This window comes from Chiloscyllium plagiosum, unplaced genomic scaffold, assembly GCF_037043375.1.
Source record: "Chiloscyllium plagiosum isolate Xiang-an unplaced genomic scaffold, Cpla_swu_hap1 HiC_scaffold_26, whole genome shotgun sequence".
Lineage (NCBI taxonomy): Eukaryota > Metazoa > Chordata > Chondrichthyes > Orectolobiformes > Hemiscylliidae > Chiloscyllium > Chiloscyllium plagiosum.
In genome coordinates this window covers 43,125,340-43,134,377 of record NW_028270164.1, presented here as the reverse complement: position 1 = coordinate 43,134,377, position 9,038 = coordinate 43,125,340, and positions in this window count along the sequence as shown.

Sequence of the window (9,038 nt, the reverse complement as noted above, 5' to 3'; positions counted from 1 at the left end):
GTAGTTTTCCACTCCCACTGTAGTTCCTGAGATGCAGTCAAGAAAAAGGGTTGGATGCTACAAACCCAACCACAAGATGGTAATTGTTGGTACAGCATAGCATTAAAATAGCCTCTCTTGAATTTCGATATAAAGTCAACTACTTTATGAGCTGAATCTGATACAAAATACATTAAAGATGTTCTGATTGTTAAATGGAGAAATAATTTAGCATTGCTATGGTCAGAAAGCTCCTTGATACTGAGGCATTGTTGGCCAAACTGATTGGAGATAATACTGGAGGTTACATCATGTGACCTCCCACTTCGAACTACACCAGCCCACACATGTAGCCTTTCCCCTGTCTCCAATACATTTACAATGAATAAACAAGAAAAAAAAACACCCTTGAGATTGTTTTTCAGATTGCTCACAGCAATGTCCAGCAAACTTGAAACCTGAAGGGGTGACAACTCTATACTGAGGTTTGTATGTTCATTGATCCTCCACCTTCAAATTGCCACAGGAAAGTTATTGGAGATAAAATGTGAGCAGGAAGTGGGCTTGTGGAATTCTCTCTGGTGCCCTGGTCAATATTTACCCCAGCTAACACCACCAAAAGCCATTCTTCTGGTAATCCTATGGAGCGAGAAGCACGCTTGTAAGACCTATGGCAAAAACCTGTGTGTGGAATCTTTTAATAAGGTTATCCCAAACTTATCATTTGTTGGTAGTGCATTGGAAGGATCTATACTTGGACAATCTACCTGTTTTAACATGATATAAGAACATTTTCCATAGCCATCAAATCCAGATTAAGATTAGAGCTACTGGCTCAGAACAAAGGACTCTAGACATTGTATTACAAGATGTCCTTCCAAGACAGGTTACTTGCGGTTTATGGGACCTTGCTGTGCCCAAATTGTCTTCCCAATTTCCAACACAAAACAGTGAATACGTACCAGAAGTATCCCACTGTTTGTCAACCAGTTTGGGACAGTCAGAGGTCATGAAAGGGGCTAGATAAATGCAAGTCTTTTTTTGTTTCTCTTCAAATGTGCCTTTGCATCTGGGTAACTAGATCCTACAAAAGATTTGATAATGAATCAATTTTTTCCCATGCTTAATACCAGCTTTATTCAAGCCCTGCTTCTTTAATATATACTTTTTCACAGGATGTAGGCATTTGTCACCCATTATTAAATACACTTGAAGTGAATGATGATGATTCCTGTAATTTTGTTCAGAAAGGATTCTAAGGGTTACAGTATTAAAACAGGAGATACAAGTTGATTAGATTTAATTGAATGGTAGAATGGTTATAGGGATTTAATTATCTATCCCTATTTCTATGTTGCATTCTTCAACTAACACCATTTGTAAACAAAATATTCTTTTTCATAGGTTGTACTTGAGATTTGCTTGAGGGCTACATTTTGAAATTGGGGGCTATTTTTTGGTTTTCCTTTATCATTCTCATTAACATTTATTAAGTGATGGCGTCACAAAAATAACAATACCTTCTCCATTTGTATTGCCATATGGAGCCTTTAGATTCATACAGAGCAGAATTAGACAAATTCAGCATTATTCTGAATAATTATCAAGTCCATAAAGTTAAAGCCACAATACACCTGGAATACATTCATTTCTTAGATACATGGTATTTAAAATAGCAAGAAATCAGACATAAAGTAGCAACAGGGGGGTTTCAAATGAAATAATTGATACTCTCCCTACACACAAAATAAACCCTAAACACATTTTCCCCAGATTGATAAGGTTGCAACTAATGTGTTTCCTCTGTGTATGCACTGGATGATTTACCTGGTAGTGACGAGTCTTTTTGCTGTAACTTTCTAATTTAAATGAAACAATTGGCAGTGTTCAGTATTCATTCAATAGCATCCACTATATTTCCCACAAGGAATAGCTCCTGAACATATGCAGCCTTAAGCTAGAGATTTCACAACCATTTGTAAGGAATTCATTACCTCAGTGATTTCAAGTTTTCATGGCTCTTAGACAGCTGTGTATGTTGCTGGAAAAGCACAGCAGGTCAGACAGCATCCAAGGAACAGGAAAATCAACGCTTCGTGCCAGAGCTCTCATTCCTGATGAAGGGCTCTGGCATGAAACGTCGATTTTCATGCTCCCTGGATGCTGCCTGACTTGCTGTGCTTTACCAGCAACACACTCTCAACTCTGATCTGCACACCTCACCTTCTCCCTGTCAGCTGAATATGCCTTGCTGGCACGATTAAAACTGTTTTTTCTCCTTAGTGGTTGCCTTCTATACCCTCTCTTCCCCACTTACAGCCTCCATTTCTCTGCACTCTGACAGCCTCTTAATCTCATCAAGCCATTACAGCATCCCTCTTTCTCATGGCAAATATTCCTTCACAACATCGTACATTATTGATTGTACACCTCCTGATACATTTAAACTATTTAGAAAAGAGAGGCAGAAAGGTGTTGTTGAATCTAATGGTGTATTGCACTGTAATAGAATGATTGAGAAAGAACACAAAGAATATTGATGTAATAAGGTTAGTCTTATGAAAGGTTACCATTTAAATACTTAGAGATAGCTGACTTGATGTTAATCATTGAACACGTTATTAAAAAGGCTGCAGAACGGTGCTCATTTACACAGAACATGTTTCTTCTGGTAACATTGGCTAAGATATGCATTAGAGCTGGAAATGTGTTGCTGGAAAAGCGCAGCAGGTCAGGCAGCATCCAGGGAACAGGAGAATCGATGTTTCGGGCATAAGCCCTTCTTCAGATATGCATTAATCAACAGATATGAAGTTGTGCATAGATGCATGAGCAACTTTTACAGACTGCTTTTTAATTCTATAAAATAGAAAATGTGTGCACTCCATCTATGAAGTTTCAGGGCAGAATTTAATAAATTTTGGTGGACAGTGAGAGCCTTTTTCCCCAGATGGTGATGGCTAACATGAGGGGACAGAGCTTGAAATGGAGGGGTGATAGATATAGGACAGATGTCAGAGGTAGTTTCTTTACTCAGACAATAGTAAGGGCATGCAGCAGTAGTAGACTTGCCAACTTTAAGGGCATTGGATAAATGGCAAGGTGGTTCAGTGGTTAGCACTGCTGCCTCACAGCACCAGGGACCCGGGTTCGATTCCAACCTTGGGCGACTGTCTATGTGGAGTTTGCACATTCTCCCCGTGTCTGCGTGGGTTTCCTCCGGGTGCTCTGGTTTCCTCCCACAGTCCAAAGATGTGCAGGTCAGGTGAATTGGCCATGCTAATTTGCCCATAGTGTTAGGTGCATTAGTCAGAGGGAAATGGATCTTGCTGGGTTACTCTTTGGAGGGTCGGTGTGGATTTGTTGGACCGAAGGGCCTGTTTCCACACTGTCGGGAATCTAATCTAATCTAAACATATGGATGACAATTGAATAATGTAGGATAGATGGGCTTCAGATTGATTACACTGGTCGGCGCAATGGAGGGTTGAAGAGCCTCTACGCTGTAATATTCTATGTTCTATGTAAGTAGCCAATACTGGTTGTAAGGAAATGACACAGCGATGCAAAGTCTCTTATTGCAGATTGCTGCATGCACTTCCACCAACTGAGCACACTCAACAGAAACATCTGCTTATTGTCCTGGAACACTTGGATTCAATTCCTCAACATCTGTTTTCTAAGTGCATTGGATACGCCAGCGCAAAAACTGTGGCCACTCCTGTAATATGACTTGAGATTTACAAACTGGGAAGATGTCAGATTCTAGATTAGCTGACGTTAATTGGGCAGGAATTCTCCACTTAGTCTTACCTCTGGGCTAGAAAGTGAGGACATCTGACAGGGTCCCCATTCCTGATCCTAGGATCCCACCCAGAACTTGAGCATCAACCAGGGAAGGATTAACCCCACCCCCACCCCTCCTCCAGACCACACCCCAGTACACAATTCTTACTTTCTGTATTCTTGAGTGATAAGTAAAGATCCTGATCTGAATAACTACAAATTCTGCAATTTCTTTATCACAGCTTCTATACATTCAGGGTGATGATCTTTTAGCATTATAGAATGGTCACAACAGTGAAGGTGCCAATGAGCTCACCAGTCTAGGCTAGTGTTTTGCAAAAGCTACTCGGTGAGTCCCACTCCTATGCCTTTTTCACAAAGCCTTGCAAATTCTTTCTCTTTGGTTAATTATTCAATTCCCTTTTGTAAGCAATAATTGAATCTGTCTCCATGTCACCATCAAGCAGAGTATTCCAGATGAAACATGTAGTCCCTGGTCTCCCTTTGTCTTCACTCCTTTAGAATTGCATCTTTTATTTTCCCTTTTCTCATTCTTCCTCACAAAAAGATTACCCTAGTTGATCGGGAAAACAGATTCAAAAGCAAATTGGGTAAATGATGGAGAAAGAAATATTGCATAGTTCGGGAAACTCCTGAGATAACTCTTTCCAAGAGCCAGTATAAACAATGATACGCGGAACCATCTCCTTCTGACCTGTATGAGTCCCTGGTTTGGCTTTTTAACAGTTCAAAAATTGGAAATATTTTGGAAAGACTGGGGGTCTTGTTTGCTTGTTAAAAACTGCTGTCTAAACTTGGAATGATTTCTTAAGAGCCTAAACCAGGTCCATATATAGATGATGCACCACAACGATTACTGGAATAAATTAGGCTCCAGGCCTTTTCACAATATGCATCAAACCAATTCACTGACTGATAGAGTCATCTGGTTGGGCATTGGGAAGTTCACTCCTTGCAAAACCCACCATCTATTCTGTCCCTCCTCCCCCACCCTCTTCTTTGAAGAAATCTTTGATTTTTTTTAACCTTACATACAGGTATGACTTGATGTGATTTCTGCCCACCAGGCGTATTTATCACAAAGCCAGCGTCTTTTGACTGTGCTTAAATCCCCAGGCTATGACTTCTCCCCACTGATCCAGGAACACTGAATTTTCCCACCTTGGGCATTGGCCCAGCCATTTTGCAGTAGCATTTTACATCCAGAGAATGGCACGTGATGGCAGATCGCAGTAGACACCGTCAACACTGGGTTTCATCTGGTTTCCAGTGAACCGTCAAACATCCCCCCCCCATGACCCCTTTTGCCTTGCACTAACCTGACAATCCCTTTCTACCCATCCCCTCTTTTAAGACCTAACACATTGAACTATCCTGCCTGCTCCCTAGAGTACCAACACTACATCTTAATGATAACCACTCTAGTGCTCTACGCTCTACTGCAATAACCTCCTCTTCTGTAGCCTGCCAAGCCCTCTGATGCTGTTATTCCTACCCCACCCCTTACACTTTGACATTCCCTCATCACCATCCTTGCCCCCAGCTCAACACATGTCTCTGCTTTCCCCTTTAATGAAGCTCTATTTTTAGATAACTTGACTGAACTCTCCTCAATGATAGACATGAAATGGATTTCCCTCACCACTGCCTTGTTCATAGAATCATAGAATCTCTACAGTGTGAAAACAGGACATTTGGCCCAACAAGTCCACACCAACCCTCCAAAGAGCATCCTATCCAGACCCATTCCCCTACTCTATTAGTGTACATTTCCCCTGACTAAAACAAATAACCTACACATCCCTGAACACTATGGGCCAATTCACCTAACCTGCACATCTTTGGATTGTGGAAGGAAATCCATGCAGACATGGAGAGATGTGCAAACTCCACATAGACAGTCACCTGGCACTGAGAGGCAGCAGTGCTAAGCACTGAGCCACCGTGTTGTGGATTTGAGGACAGTAACTATTCAGCTAATTTCTAGGAATATCAATCTCGGGCAGAATGTCTTTCCCTTCTTTTTCATATGAGAAGAGAGCTCCACAAAGTTTTTAATCACATGTGGGATGTGGGTGTTGCTGGTTGGCTATCATCTGTTGACCATCCCTACTCACCCTTGAAAAAGTGGTGATGAGCTGGCTTCTTGAACCACTGTAGCCCATGTATTGTAGATGGAAGCACAACGCACAGAGGAAGGGAATTCCAAGATTTTGACCCAGTGACAGTGAAGGAATATATCCTAGTCAGGATGGTGAGTGGCTTGGAGGTGCACTTGAAGATGGTGATGTTTCCATATATCTGCTGTACTTATCCTTTTAGATGGATGAGATCATGGGTTTGGAAGGTACTGACTAAGGATGCTTTGTGATTTTCTGGTGTGCACCTTCTGGGTAGTATTGGTGGTGGAGGGAGTGAATGTTTGTGGATGTGGTGCCAATCAAGTGGGCTGGTTCGCTGTGGATGATGATGATGATGATAATAATAATAATAATAATAATACTTCTGGAGTGTTGTTGGACCTGCACACATCCAGCTAAGTGGGGAGTATTCCATCACACTCCTGACTTGTATCTTGTAGATAACAGACAGGCACTGGGGAGTCAGGAGGTAAATTACTTGCTGCAATCTTCCTAGATTTTAACCTGCTTTTGTAGTTTATGTGGCAGGTCCCGTTGAATTTCTGGCCAATGGTAAGCCCCCAGGATGTTGATAGCAGGGGCTTCAGTGAATGTCAAGGGGCTATGATTAGATTGTCTTTTATTGGATATGGTCATTCCCATGCATGTGTGTAGCAATAATGTTACTTGCTGCTTTTCAGCACAAGCTTGGATATTGTCCAGACCTTGTTGCATTTGAACATGGACTGCTTCATTATCTGAGGAGTTGCGAGTGGTGTTGAACATTGTGCAATCATCAGTGAACAGTTCCACTTCTGACCTTATGATGGAGGGAAGGTCATTGATGAAGTAGCTGAAGATAGTTTGGCCTGGGGCATTTTCCTGAGCAACTCTTGAAGAGATATCCTGGAGCTGAAATGACTGACATCCAACAACCACAACCATCTTCCTTTGTGCCACTTATGACTCCAACCAGTGGAGAGTTTTCCCCCGATTCCCATTCATTCCGGTGTTGATAGCATTCTTTGATACCACACCAGGTCAAAACAGTCTTGATGTCAAGGGCAGTCATTCCCACCTCCCCTCTGGAATTCAGCTCTATTGTCCATGTTTGAACCAGGGGTGAAATGAGGTCTGGAGCTGAGTGGCCCTGGTGGAACTCAAACTGGATGTCACTGAGCAGGATAGATTTGAGTAATTGCTGTTTGATACCACAGCTGATGGCACCTTCTATAGCTTTACAGATGATCGAGAGTACACGGCGGTACAGTGGCACTGCTGCCTCACAGTGCCTCACAGTGCCTCACAGTGCCCCATTTTACCATGCGCGATTTCTGGTACAACTTACCACTTAGTGGATATCCCAGAAGGCACCAGGATCCATTGCACGCCACACCATCTTTAAAAGCCTGTTGTATACCTAGACAAACACCAGCAGTGCCTCACAGTGCCTCACAGTGCCAGAGACCCGGGTTCAATTCCCAACTCAGGCGACTGACTGTGTGGAGTTTGCACATTCTCCCCGTGTCTGCGTGGGTTTCCTCCGGGTGCTCCGGTTTCCTCCCACAGTCACAAAGATGTGCGGGTCAGGTGAATTGGCCATGCTAAATTGCCCGTAGTGTTAGGTTAAAAGGGGTAAATGTAGGGGTATGGGTGGGTTGCACTTCGGCGGGTCGGTGTGGACTTGTTGGGCCGAAGGGCCTGTTTCCACACTGTAAGTAATCTAATCTAATCTAATCTAATCTACATTGATGGGGCAGTAACTGGCTGGGTGGATTTGTCTTGCTTCTTATGTACAGGATATACCTGGGCAATTTTCTACATTGTCAGGTAGATGCCAGTGTTTTAACTGTACTGGAATAGCTTGGCTAGGAGATCGAAGGTTTTGGAACACAAGAGTTCAGGACTATTGCTGGAATGTTGTGAAGGCCCATACCCTTTGCAGTATCCATTTTCTCCAACTGTTTTTTTGAAATCACATGGAGTGAAACTTAAAATATAGTCCATTTAACCTTGCTAGCCTTATTTCTTTCTTGTCTAGCCCATGTTTCCTCTACTTCCAAGGCTCATTTAGGTAATCAATATGGTGCACTATGCCAATGTGGTCCAGATATAGGGGTTCGTGATCACAGTTACCTAATAGAGGCAATCAGTAATTTGTAGCAATTTTCTGATAGTTTATTGAGAAGCAGCTGTTTAGATATGGTGCATTCTTTAATCAGGCAAAAAAGGGAAATATGCAACCCATGACAGATGATAAAACTTTCCTGATCCTGGAGCTGTTCTGTAAAAATGCAGGACTGGGGGCATCACACTCCCATGTCTCAGCGGTCCTATACTCCTGCAGTGTCTCTCACAACTGATTTCTGCCCCATTTTACCATGCGCGATTTCTGGTACAACTTCCCACTTAGTGGATATCCCAGAAGGCACCAGGATCCATTGCACGCCACACCATCTTTAAAAGCCTGTTGTATACCTAGACAAACACCAGCAGTCCAGAGCTGCCCTGTAAGCTTCCTGACATTTGCCCCAGACGTGGCAAAAAGATGACAATCATCATCCCACTTTGCGGGCAGTGACCCAGAGGTTCTGCTGGATGGGATGGTGTTAATGTGATTCTTCCACTTCCCTCAAGACGAACAGACTATGCCAGCCTGGTCTGAGGTTGCCACCTAGTCTAAAAGAATCTTAGCAGTCCAGATGAATGCTCAACACCATAGGAAAAAGATTAATGTCCTTCTCCACTCTGGCAGCACAAGCTTCACCATCTACACTTCAATAACTCACACTCATTCCATCTCCCAACAAGGCTCATGCTCTACCATTCATTCTCAACACCTTCTCTCACTCGGTCTGAGTCAACCCAATCTCCAACATCACTCATCCTGGATGATGTCTGAGTTGCCTATTCACCAACTTGGGATACTGCTTCACATGCACCAGCAGTCATTGCTGTCTGTGCACTTTCATTGGCCATCTTACTTGCCTCTCGCTCATTGGGAAAATGGCTCCCAACAGAGCAGAAAGACTCCAGATGGGTGCTGGAGTCCACAACATTCAGCTCCTCACCCCTCAGTCTGACCACCCTAAGTGGCTGACTCACCACATCTAATTCCTGGACTGATATCAA